Here is a 13,709-nt window from a genome sequence, read left to right on the forward strand (position 1 = left end):
TTGCGACATAGAGAGAAATTCCTCCTCTAACCTTTCCAAGAGGTTTCATGAACATAAAAGTTGCTTAAATATTTAAAAAAAATGCATTTTGCCCTCATAGCCATATATGTAATATACACTTTTCTTTCGCGACGCTCATAACATGCATCAATGCATGCTAGTCACACCAACAAAGGCGATGCAAGACCGATTGAGTCTATTGTACTCTTTTGAAAGGCAAGCGAGCGCATGAAAGTCGGTATCACTAGTATGACTAGTGACGGGGTTGCTTTTTGGTGTCATTTTATCGCAATATCGGGGAATGCATTTGGAGGTATTTTCCCTATATCTAAGCAAGTTAAGACATTAATACTGTCATGAAGCATATCAATGTTCTCGTAAATATATTCTCTTTCGTTTTGAATGCTGATATTTTGCATTGATTGCTGATATTAATGACAAAACAGAAAGATATCAATGCACATGGCAATTTTTGCCTAAAGACATGAAAATGTTGGCATAAGTTCTTATATTTTTCCAAAAATATTAACCGGACTGTCCTGAAAACACTTGCAATCGATTTCTACTGTCTAAATCAATGTGTAATGCGTATTTATTTAACATTTTCCATTTTTTGGCAATAATATGAAAATAATTGATTTTCATGAAAAAAAATCAAGATGGCCGACAAAAATGGGGTCCTCTGGGCATTCCGTACAGGATATGACTCGGTAGCATCATATTTTCTTGACCACTGATATCATGAAAACATCTTTGGACCATCATACCTTTTGTACCCAATCAGCTGAATAAACTCTCCCAGCCCCCGGACTAATAACTCCCCAATCAATATGCGAGCGTGCGGCGCTAGCTGATACGTCTTGACTATCTGACCTGAATATTTTGAGAACTTTATGGAATACAGGAAAATGAAAGGTAAGTGACCTATAAAATTTTGTGAGCAAAAAAAGTGTTGAATATTCAAACCCTAAAATATACATTTTAGCATTTTTGAAAAACAAGGCAAAAGCGATTTTGTGTTTTGCTCACTTATGAAAATAAGCAGAAATATCGTGATTTGTGAGGGCACGAAACAGAAACGTATTAAAACTTCATTGTGAAATGACTGGGATGGAATAACACTTGTGATAAGTCTTGCACATTATTTCTAACGTTTGCCTGAAAATGACCTTTGACCTTACATGTGACATCCGACTGCAGCACATAGGCGGCGGAAACGGGGGGGGGGGGCGTATCCCCCTAAATTTTTTTTTTTGCTTGTCAATTTTTTTTCTCTGCGTCCCCCCTAAATTTATGTGGACCCCCATTGAAACGTGTGTTGTCCCCCCTAAAATTTAGGTTGATTACCTTTTTTTTAATTTTTTTGCTTGTCAAAAATTTTTGGAGCACTTGTCCAATTTTTTACATGTGTCCATCCCAAAATTTCAGGTAGACACCCCCCAATTGTTTTCCTTCCGCCGCCAATGCTGCAGCATAACATGCAGGTCCCCTAAGTCCATCTACCATCAAAGTTTGGTTGAGAAGTGATTTACGGTTGTGGAGTTATGTGTCATAAGGTTTGTGACAGACGGACGACGGGCGACATTTGGATCCCTAAGTCTCGCCTTCACCTCTGGTGGGCGAAAAAAATCCTAAATCAAACAAGTGGAGCGCCTTTGGCAGTCTCACCTGCATCGTGCGATTCAATAAATGAAAGCTACTATAAAACAATAATTACCAACAAAATTCATATCATGCGTACAATACTACGTTCATTGACGATGACATTTGACGTTGATCATGCGACCTAAGACTTGTCAGTGATACTTGATGATATATCCACATTGTATGAACTGTATCTTAAAGTTATGACAGCAATCAAAGAATTACCCCCAACATGGCAGAAGTTCATTGACCTTAAATGACCTTTTACCTTGATTATGTGACTTGAAACTCTGGCAGAATGTTCAAGTAATACTTGATTAACCTTATGGCCAAGTTTCATGATCTATGTCCATGTATTTTCTAAGTTACGCTGTCATTGCAGTGTTGACTTCGCCGCCGTCGGAAAAGCGGCGCCTATAGTCTCACTCTGCTATATGCAGATGAGACAACAAAATGATGAAGGTTCAATTTCCGAGATGAAACATGTTTTGTATATTAACTTCAAAATTACATATTTTAAGCTCCATGTTGAGCAAGATGTAGATCACCTAAAAGACATTGCAAGCGCGATGTGCGTGCGAAAATTTTCTAGAGTGACATGAAAGATTTTTTGAAGTCTTCCAAGTCTTCTCCCCTTCTTATTTTATTTCACTCGTCTTCCTCCTCTTTTGTTTCGCCTTCTTTTATCTCCTCTCTTTTTTCCCTTCTATTCCCCTTTATTGGTCCGCCAATAAGGAGGGGAGGGGGGGGGGGGGTGTGGCTGGCCCGTCGCCCCCTGTATCCGTATTACTTTATTGTTTTCCGATATTGTTCAAACATTGAACACCCCAAACTTCTTGTTGGGGTTAACTTGTCCTTTAAGTTTCACCTTACTTGTCCGCCCCAAGTTTTAATTGAGTAGCCTTCCCCATTAACAAGACTTCAGAATATTGGGTCAAACGCTGAATTTTGATATTCACTCTCTAAATGACTTTGATGGAATGTGGATTGTCAATTTCTAATTGAATGGGGTAACACTCGTCGGGCTATTTCCAGAATACATGTAAAGCGCATGAATAGCTCCATGTAAAGCGTGTCCATTGTTGAATTGCGTTGATTGTTACCCACGCCATATGGTCGGTCACCGCTTTCTTTGAAGTAAAGTGGCGTTCACATTGTGCAGGGGAAGGATATGCTTTTCCTTCTGAAAAAATGTTTAGATACAAAATTGCAATAAATTGATATGAATTTATGATATCCATCCATTCAGTCATCCCTACATCCATCCATTTCTACATCCATCCATTCATTCATTCACTCATTCATTCATTTATCTATCCCTACACTTATCCAACCACCCATCCATCTACCTATCTATCTATCTATCTAGGCCTATCTATCTATATCTATCTATCTATCTATCTATTTATCTATCAATATAACTATATATCTACCTACCTACCTACCTATCTATCTATCTATGTACTATGTATCTACTATCTATCTACTTATCCATCCATCCATCCACCTATTCACCCACCCTTCCGTCTCTATACCTGTCTGGTAGATTTAAATAAAGAGATAAAAATCAAACAATAATTATGATGAAAATTTCATCCAAAATACGTGAGATCAATGTTTTGCTTATTTCCACATTTTAACAGTTATTTGCATGACACAAATATTATTACAGGCAAATGTGTGACCTTTAAATGAGAGAGGCGATGATGATGATGACACGAAGTAATCAATTTGGCATTTTATAATTTGAACTATTATTTAAATTTGTGGAAATCTCAAAAAAGGCCTTAAAATTGTTTGTTATAAGTAATACAGAGGGAAATTATTAGTTGGTCGAATCCTCATTCACCGAGTCTTCTGCTGAAGATAATATTCAAGTCAAAACCGTTGATATTATTCTCTGTATATTTTTTTAGGGGGAGGGAACAATGGGTGTTCAATTTTAATAAAAAAATAAAGGTCGTCAGGACAGACTCGGGATTCTAGGTTACAGTAAAGAAACCCTTAAACAAACATCAATAATTTCCAAACCAATGTTAGTTTTTAATATATTTTTACATGAGCGTGTAGGTAATTTTATAAGCTACCCTCTGACTAAATGTTATGGACGTATTTTACGTCATGCTTTAGTGAGCACCGTCAGAAGGGAAAAATGTCACACTCTTCGAAAGTCACGAGCCAAATATCATGAATTTGATTCCATTTTATTGGAACTTATTCCGCATTCTCATCATGAAAAATAGTCAGAGGGCTTATAAAAGCTACTTTCTAAAAGACGCTACAACTTTTTTTGCTAAATTTGACGGTTGAATAAACACAAGTCCAAATTTCCTATAATTGGATATTTTACACGTTTTTATCAATAAAAATGATACAATATGATGACAGTTATTTTGGGAAGAGTTTCTTCAACAGTATTCATCGTTTAACGGTTGAATGAACATTTATTGAAAAAAAAATACGATTTTCAAATATCATAGGCAAGTATTGTTTCATTTTTGTAACTGAAAATGATCTTTTATCAACTTTTCCGTTGTGTTCAGGACCAATTAATATGCTTCAATGATTCAAAGGCGTTTAAAGAAACATTCACGCTTGAATGAACATGTGGAATGTGATTAGTTCTTCTTACGTTATTGGAAAAATGAAATTTTTAACTATGGATATCTGTCACAAACCTCCTTGCATAGTTCATTTCATTTGATTTGATTTTTTTTGTTTAAATCCCGATGTTGAATGCATCAGTGAGCACACAGTACTCGAAAATTATGCGAATGTGAAGAAAGTTCAAGGCCTTGGCCCCACTCTGTGCCGTATCGAATGGTTTTTTGGTGTGCGCATGCACCTTTTGGATAGTGTTACTCTGAAGCCATGTGCGAAGTTTCATGAAATAACTGTTGGCAGAAGTAACAAAAACCGTCCATGAAACAAACCCTCATTTCATATTTGTTAAAATTTTGACATCCTCTCTCATAGACTTGTGTACATTATGGGTGCATATGTTTACGAATAAATAACCCCTTATTCAATATGGTGGAACTTTTTTTCAAGGCTGTCTTTAGCAATGTCGTTTGGCAGTAATGTTTATCAACCTATGGGCAAAATTGTGTGCAAAAAATGAAATCGATTTGTTTATTTATGGATGAGTGAGCACGCATCAAAGTGGGAAATTGTTACTTTTAATGTGACAGACGCACTTTAAAGGATAATAAAGTGATTATTGGGGTAAATTCGGTTTGAAATGTGACTTTAATTGCTGTTGTTTTTAATCATCCATCATTCATCCATCATTTCTAACACCACACACTTTCCAAATGTTAAAAATTTTCGTGGTAGAGCGAGCACAATCGAAAACTTAAGAATGAATACTCTTTATACTGCATAAATGTATTCTTTTCCTAACAATTTCTCAGGATCAGTTGAATGTATAGACAAATTAGTGGTGGATCCAGAATTTAAAAATGGGAGAGGGGCTTATAATCGGGGGAGTCACCAACATTTTTTAATTTTAACATGATCTAACAAGTTGTAGAGGATACTACCATAAACCCGTATGACGATGCGTCACAATTCAGGGGCCGCAGAAAGGTTTTCAAAGTGGGGGGGGGGGGGGGCACGGCATTGTTCACAAACAATGCAGTGCCCCCCCCAATGCTTTGTCTCCTCCGGGTCACGGTCCGCTACTGGGGGGGGGGAGACTGAGCCAAAAGTGAGGGGGGCTGATCATTCCAAAAAAAATCAAAATCGTAAGGTAATTTTTACATTTTTGAACATGCTTTTGAAAAAAAGTTGAGGCTGAAGCCAGTGTTGTAGTGCCTTGATGCTCGGCCTTGGCCTTAAGGCGCCTTAAGGCCTATTTTTTCAAAGCCTTGGCCTTGAACATTCAGGCCTTGGCCTTGAGAGGGCCTTGGCCTTGGCCTTGAGGATTTTGAGCCTTGAAATTTCAAGGCATTTTCAAGGCATTTTCAAGGCTTTTTCAAGGCATTTTGTATTTTGTACTTTTCATTTGTTTTATACAAGTATAAATGTTTCAATTGTTCTGTACATCTAATGACACTAAATACTACCAGTCAGCAGCAGCAGAAGCAGTATGTGTACTTAGCAGTGCCATCAATTGCAATTATCATCACATAATTATGTAACAAAGAGAAGTGATGAAAATTAATATTATTTATTGGTAATATGACGTAATCATGACTAATAAGGATAATGACAATATCAATAATAATGATAATAATTACGATTAGGATTATAGTCAGTGGCGTAACTACAGGGGGGCATAGGGGCACGTGCCCCCCCCCCCCCCATCGGCTGACTAAAAAAAGGAGGAAAAGAGGGAGAAAGGAAGAGAAACGTAGTGGGAAAGAAGACAATGTTCATTATAATGTTATAATTATGTTATGTTACATTACATAAGAAACATTTTTTTCATATAAATGAAACATAATTTGCTCAGGGCATATGTCTTCATTGTTCCTGGTGCTCCCATTGTCTGTTTACCGAGATATATAATCCTGTTATACTAAAACCTCCCGTTTTCAAGTCAATATACAGCAAACTACCAAGTATATTTTCTCGCACTTTGAGTTATTCTTTTACATGTACAAAAGTATGCTTCTTTTTCATGAATACTGTAAGTGATTGTCCCATTTTAAGGTCTTAATATAAAACATTTCCTGTCCGTGCTTACGTTCGCAGTAGTGGATTGGTGAAAGATGTCTGCTCTCCATCAATTCCTAGAATGAGTCCTTAAAATGTTCCTTTTTCTGTTTTCTGATCTGAATATCAAAAATTTTCAGCTCGCGCTTCGCGCTTGCATCATTTGGTTAGTGAACTATGTAAGTCCTTCTTGAATTCCTACCAACAAGCCTTAAAATGCCCCTCTTCAGGTCTGAATTTCCTCAATTTTCAGCTCGCGCTTCACGCTCGCAAGATTTGATTAGTGAGATGGGTCTGTTAATTGTTAATCATGATTACAAGTGCGTTTATGTGCTGTTTAGATGTAATTCTAACAAAATCAGCAAGCGCTTATTGGCACTCCCATTAGATGACTATGGTGAGATGTGTATAATCTTAATAGATAAAAGATTCCTAAAATATAGTCCTTAAAATCTTCCTGTTTGGGGTCAATATCTACAAAAATTTCAGTTCGCGCTTCGCGCTCGCATTATTTAACGAGACAGGTACGTATCATGATTACAAAAGATTGATTGTAATGTCCCTTTTTAGGTTTGAATATCAAAAATTTTAAGCTCGCGCTTCGCGCTCGCATTATTTGACTAGTGAGATACATGTCCGTTTATTGGCACTGTCCTTATAAAAATATCTCTATTAGTTCAGAATACCTGGCAACTGGGAGCGCTTTGCGCGCTCACTAGGCAATTCCAAGTTTTTGCTGGTGCCCCCCAATGCGGTGACCCACGGTACGCCACTGATTATAGTGATTTTATGACAGGAATAATTCTGACAGATCTGACTACAATTTTGACAACAATTTTCATACTCTAAAAATAGCTTACTCTAAAGAATGATAACAAGGTTGATTTCTATTCCATTAGGTTTTCCTTCTATTATTTTCTTTGACCAACAAGAATGTTTTAAGTCTTAATGATATTCTGAAAAGATTCGGTAAACTTGAACACAAACTTCAATTTCGTCATTTCCAAATGGGCTATGGCATCAATGGCATGATGAGCCAAAAATTTTGAGGGGCCAAATGAGCATGGCATACAGAGCAAAATTTTAGGTTTCAAAATCAACAAATTTTGGATTGTGCTTGCATAAATTATTGTTAAGTAAGGTTCGCATTCAATTTACACAAAAAATGCTTAGAATGTCTAGTTTTTAGATCGGAATATTACAAATTTTTGAGCTCGCGCTTTGCGCTCGCATTTTTTTGATTGGTGAGTTATGTATCCTATTTATGAGTCACTAAATGCAGTCCAGAACAGCTTCCTTTTCTGGTCACTAAAAATTTCTGCTTGTGTTTTGTGCTCGCGTTAATTTGTTTAGTAAGATGCACACATTTTTCATGATTACAAAAACAGCTCAAAATATTTAAATTTCATTTCTTATTACAACATCTCGCAAGGATGCCCTTTTAACAGTGATTGGCACCATTAAATTGACCCAAAATCGAGTTTTACAACTTCAAAATTGATTTTTTTTTCAAAACCACTTGCTCGCTATGCTTTCTATAGCGGGAAATTAAAGCCTAAATCAAAATATCTGTCTTATCAATTAGAAATCACTTAAAAAAGCTTTGCTGAACTGCACCAAAATTCTCATTTTTGACTTATACTGTAAGTGCATTTTTGGCTTTGACCTCCCCCCAAAAAAATACATTCTGCCTCCCCTGTCCCAGGTAGAGGAGAAAGACATGTTGAGAATGGGCATGCCATGATCAGATCACCTTGGTAATAATAATTATTGCAATGTGAATCGCCTAGAACAATAATGAATTGTACAAATGTAACTATATGTTTATTTTAATTTGATGTCTAAATCTACATGATCTATCATAAAATTATTTTCGTTTTAAATGTACAAGGGTAAAAATTTTTGCTCGCTCACACCTTTTATACATTTGGTCCTGTGTGTCATGTATGCCGCCTAAGCATTGTTGTCTTTTTTTTCCATATATTGTACAATTGAAATGCCTTGGCCTTGGCCTTGAGGTTTTCAGGCCTTGGCCTTGGCCTTGGGTTTCCATGCCTTGGCCTCAGCCTTGGTTATTGAAGCCTTGGCCTTGGGTATTAAAGCCTTGGCCTTGGCCTTAGCCTTGGAGGTTTGAGCCTTGACTACAACACTGGCTGAAGCCCCCCCCCCCCCTCGCTTCAGCAGCCCCTGCAATACATCGTGCTCACTTAACCATGAACATACGATATCAAAATCTGGTCTGAAGTTGTTGAATGATGGATAGTAAGACAGCATAACACCATAAAATTCACCTGAAAACAACATTTGGCCAACTTTGTATTTGAACAAACTGAAAAACGACTCTTGTGACTTTTAAAAATGGTCATTTTTAATTCAATCTTTAATTACTCATGCATGACTCAGCCGATGGATCTCATTTCCCCCAGAAGTTGCTTAATGAGTGCAGAAAACCCACCTATGAAATATCATATCTCAAACTAATTCGGTTGAAAGTTACAGCAATTTGATTTAGGGGGGACTTTCTCTTTTTTGTTGTGTATCTATGTATGTATGTATGTATAAGTATAAGTATAAGTATAAGTATAACCTAGTTTTAATCAACCCTTTCCATTTTTGCTAGACTGATGAAATAAACTATGCACGCTGCCCCAAAAAAATATGGAATGTATTGTTGAAAGATATAATTTCATATTTTAACGATTATGGTCATCCCTGGCCTTTTGAAATGGTCTGCCTTTTAGAATGTAGTTTCATTTTTCACTGCACAAATCTCAAATCTTGTGTATGTATAGAGAAAGCACTGGAAAAGATGCCAATATCATTTGTAATAATTTTATGAACAAAGAAATAAGTAACAGCAAGTAGTCATCAATCTGAGGGAAGAGATATAGGTAAAGAGAAAATGCCATACGTCGCGAGCGAGCAAAACAACTCATTTTCTGAAAGTAAGAAATAAAATGGCAAACTTTTATGACAAAATCGAACAGAACATATTGAATTTACCCTCATCCTTTCATGTTTGTCTTGGAAGCCCCCTCCCCCTTGATAAATAGAATCTAAATAGGTGCTCCCTCTCCCCCTCCGCCACTACTAGTACATTGTAGCATGCATGAAATGCTGGAAAAATAGTATTAGAAGTTCACAAAAATTTCACATACCTTTTAATTTATTACACCGTTTACGAAGCAAGATGAGGAGGTCGACCAGTACCTTTCCAATGATGAGCGATTCGATCGGTCTTTAAGTTTACAAATCTGCCTGCTGATACCGGCTGGCTGGCATTCATTTTCCTGGTCGTTCGATCTATCCGTCATCGAATTGTATCAGCCCAGTTGATTATAAAAAGTGGTTTCTTTGGCTCAAATTTCCGATCAAGTTGAGATGATGTTGAGAACGTACTGAAGAAAATATTGTGGAGTGGACCGAACCTTGCATAAATGGTGGTTAATAATTAATTAAGTAGAATTATATTTAAAACTATTTTTTAGCCCAGAGTTAAGAGTAAGAAACTTTATCATCACTCAGACCGCCAATTTTTAGAAGATTGGAGATAAATGGACGGATGGACGCACGCGCGCGTGCTCGCGACTGTGCACTACTTGGCCATGAAGGTGAATGCTTCTGTAACCATTGAACTTAAACGTTTCTGGAAGATTGCAAATAATCACCTCGTGCGTTAAAGCAATGTGGAAATAAGTCCCTCCCTTGTCGCGGGTGGGCTCGCAATGCATGCCGGACAGGCGTATGAAAAATTATGTAATGGTTCATATTAAGCTCCAGTGTCTTCACCATTAAACCATGTCACCAACCGGTGCGGCGCGGTCCGTATGCAAATGAGCCCCGGTCTTTCATTGGCCGGCCGGCCAATGGGCGCCTGTACTGCCCCTGGTCGAGAGATGGCGACAAAGTGGTCTTATGCAATGAGTGTGGTGATACTATCTTCTTATTAAATTCATATGACCTTATTGTTTTTCGGATCAGTGAAAACTCTTTTGAAAATTAATTATATTATTTTTAAGGAGATATTCTTCAGGACAACATCAAAGATTGTTGTTAAGCACGATATCACAATAGATACATGCTGAGCGAAGTTTATGCTTTTAAAAAGTGACGACGTGATGTGATGTAGTGTAGTACTGACGAAAAATGGCGATATGTCGTTACAGCTTGTACAATAATATTGTTATCAGGTCGAATGAAAATAATCCCCCTTTTCCTGGTGAATTTTCAGAAATTAAAACCTCTCTTTTAAGTGAGGGTAATGAAAATTGAATATTGTGATATTTTCTTTTCATCAGGACATAGGAAAATTCCTTCATGTGAACCAGTCAAAATAGAAATTCATGTTTATTTAAATGCATCTCGATAAACATCAATTCATTCCTATTTCACAGTACAAACCCTCCGTGAAAAGTTCATGCTTTTAGTGAAATGGGGGAAACGCAGTTTATTATCTGTTTTTACTGAAATTGAAATAAGGAGTTTAGCCGGGTTTTTTTAGGTAGCAAAAGAGCGACCTGGATAACTAGGAGCGGAGGCCGTCTTTTATCCTTTTTTCCAATTAGTATTATTTTTTATGCTTCTCACTCTCTCTCTCTCCACCCCCCCCCCCCCCATTTCTCTTCCTACCTCACCCCATCCCAAGTATATTTACAGCCATCCGATTGATTGAAAGAAATTAAGACTTTGCATAAGAAGTAATGATTTATATCTATATCATAGTCGTTTATTTCCTTTGGACGCACGTGATACATACATATTGGAAATGCTGCCGTGTTATTCTTTGCTGATGATCATAATGTAGTCTACCAATGTTAGATCACAGCGATACATGATGATTAATATTTTTTCTTCTTTATTGGTCACGAAAAATATAACCGGCATTTTGGCACCTTAATTATTGCAGCTATGTAATAGAATGGATTTCTTTGCGATCAAATTTTGTAAAACTGTGAATAACGTACCTCAACTCTAAAACCTGACCCACACCTCACATGCCATCCTCACTCTGTATAAGGCAATGGTAATTTGATGCTATGATGATAATGAAAGTATGAAATTATTTCCTAAATTGATTTATATTTAGCACTAAATTATTAGAGTACTGACAACAACATTCTTTCTTGATCATGTGGTGGCTCTGAAAAGAGCCGTTATTTCTAGCCATAACCGTAGTATCAGACTAGCCGCCAAAACCGTACAGGGTACGGCCCTGCCTCTTCAGTGCATAGACCACGTCCATGGCTGTGACGGTCTTTCGTTTGGCGTGCTCACAGTAGGTGACGGCATCACGGATGACATTCTCCAAGAAGACTTTCAGTACACCGCGTGTCTCTTCGTAGATGAGACCAGAGATTCTTTTGACTCCACCTCTTCTTGCTAGACGGCGGATAGCAGGCTTCGTGATACCTTGGATGTTGTCTCGTAGAACCTTGCGATGACGTTTGGCACCACCCTTTCCAAGACCCTTTCCTCCTTTTCCGCGACCAGACATCTTGATGAATGAGAGCTAGTTGTTGTACGATACTGAAGACTGGATGTTACGCTGAGCGAATGAGGTCATCCGCTAGAGCAGCGGCTATTGTGGTCAGATTGCGGACGTGGGTGACGAAACTCGTCACCGCGCCGACCCGGCGGCGATTGGCACTCGCGTCAGAGCGCCCCCTTGTGCCGACGCCGATATGATTTCTGAAAGAGTCCCCGCCCTGAAAACGCACGGAATAATGACCCTCAGGAAAAGAAAAGTAAAATGCATACTTTTTGGAAGATATTGTAAATAGTACTCGAATATAAGGCAACGTCTCGAATTTCACCAATGATACCGATCTCCCTCTCTAGTTAACTTTCTTGGCATTATTTATTTCTTACGTTTTCTTCCTTTCTCTTCGTGTTATTTTTCCCCCACGATATGTTAACTTCATACAGTATATAATTAGTTTCATATGCATTTTTATATATCTTATATGTTATTCAAATTTCGCCCCTTGTTCCTCCTTCTTATAATGTCATAATATTGTCCAATTACCGAACCATTTAATAGATGCATTATCTTAATACTTTTATTTGTTGGGGGTATTAGAATCCGACTTATACCAGTGCGGGTGGTCACAATATGGTTCATACTATTTTTTTTTATTATTATTTTCCTTAATTTTCTTTTTTATTATTCTTTTTCTTATTATTATTCTCTTTGTTATTATCATTATTATCAGTATCGTTTTCATTGAGACAAGTATTCTTTCTTGGAAATGTGGTGGCTCTGAAAAGAGCCGTTTGGTTGGCACTGGAAAGTGGCTATCCAGAAATCACTTGGATTTCTTTGTCACCTTCTTTGCCGCGGGTTTCTTGGGGTTCGAAGCCTTTGGCTTCTTGGCTACCGCCTTCTTGGTCGCCTTCTTGGGTGTCGATTTCTTGGCAGGGACTTTCTTCTTCGGCGTCTTTTTCTTCTCTTTCTTCTCAGTAGTCTTCTTTACTGACTTCTTCACTTTCTTGGGTGCTGCTTTTGCCTTCTTAGCGGCGGCTGCCTTCTGCTTTTTCTCCTTCTGGGCTGCAGCTTTCGCCTTGGCCTTCTCCCTCTCTTTCTCCTTCTTGGCCCTCTCCTTTTCCTTCTTGGCCTTCTCCGCTGCCTGTGCCTTGGCTGCTTGCACATTCAACTTGAATGACCCCGAAGCACCTTTCCCCTTCGTCTGCGTAAGTTTGCCCTTCTCCACACCAGCCTTCAGAGCCTTCTTGATGAATATGAGCTGTCGGTCCATCTGGACATCGAAGTTCTGCTCGATGTACTTCTTGATTGCCTGCAGCGAAGATCCATTCTTCTCCTTCAGTTCGGTAATTGCTGTCATAACCATCTCAGCAGCAGGCGGATGGGTCGCTGGTTTCTTCTTAGGAGCCTTCTTGGTGTCCTTCTCAGCCATTTTGGTATACGTCTTTACAGTTGCGATGTGAACAAAACAAGTGCCCGCCTCACCGCGAAATGATCATTATACGTCATGGTTGCGTACGTGGTAGGAAACCTCCCATGCCTGCCCGCTCCACTACAGTGTTGCCCATTTTACGAGTGCTTCTGCTAACTAGAGTAAATTCTTCTTCCTCTTCCCCTTTTTCTTCTTCTTATTATTATCATGTTTATTATTATTCTCCTTCTTATTATTCTTCTTCTACTTCTTATTGCTCCTCCCGTTATTTTCCTTTCGAAGACAATTTGTAACGATATTTTTATATTATTATTATTTTTTTCGCCCATAAACATGCACATATTATATATTCGTATGCATGCTATCATTGATAAAACATAAACTAAAAAGAGAGAAAGTCTTTGTTCGGTATTGCCATCCTAGCGTAGCTACTGAATTTAATGACGGAACACCGAGGCTAGGAACAACTCGCCACAAGGGGGCGTTGGTCGA

The sequence above is a fragment of the Lytechinus variegatus genome, chromosome 5 (assembly GCF_018143015.1).
Source record: "Lytechinus variegatus isolate NC3 chromosome 5, Lvar_3.0, whole genome shotgun sequence".
Taxonomy (NCBI): domain Eukaryota; kingdom Metazoa; phylum Echinodermata; class Echinoidea; order Temnopleuroida; family Toxopneustidae; genus Lytechinus; species Lytechinus variegatus.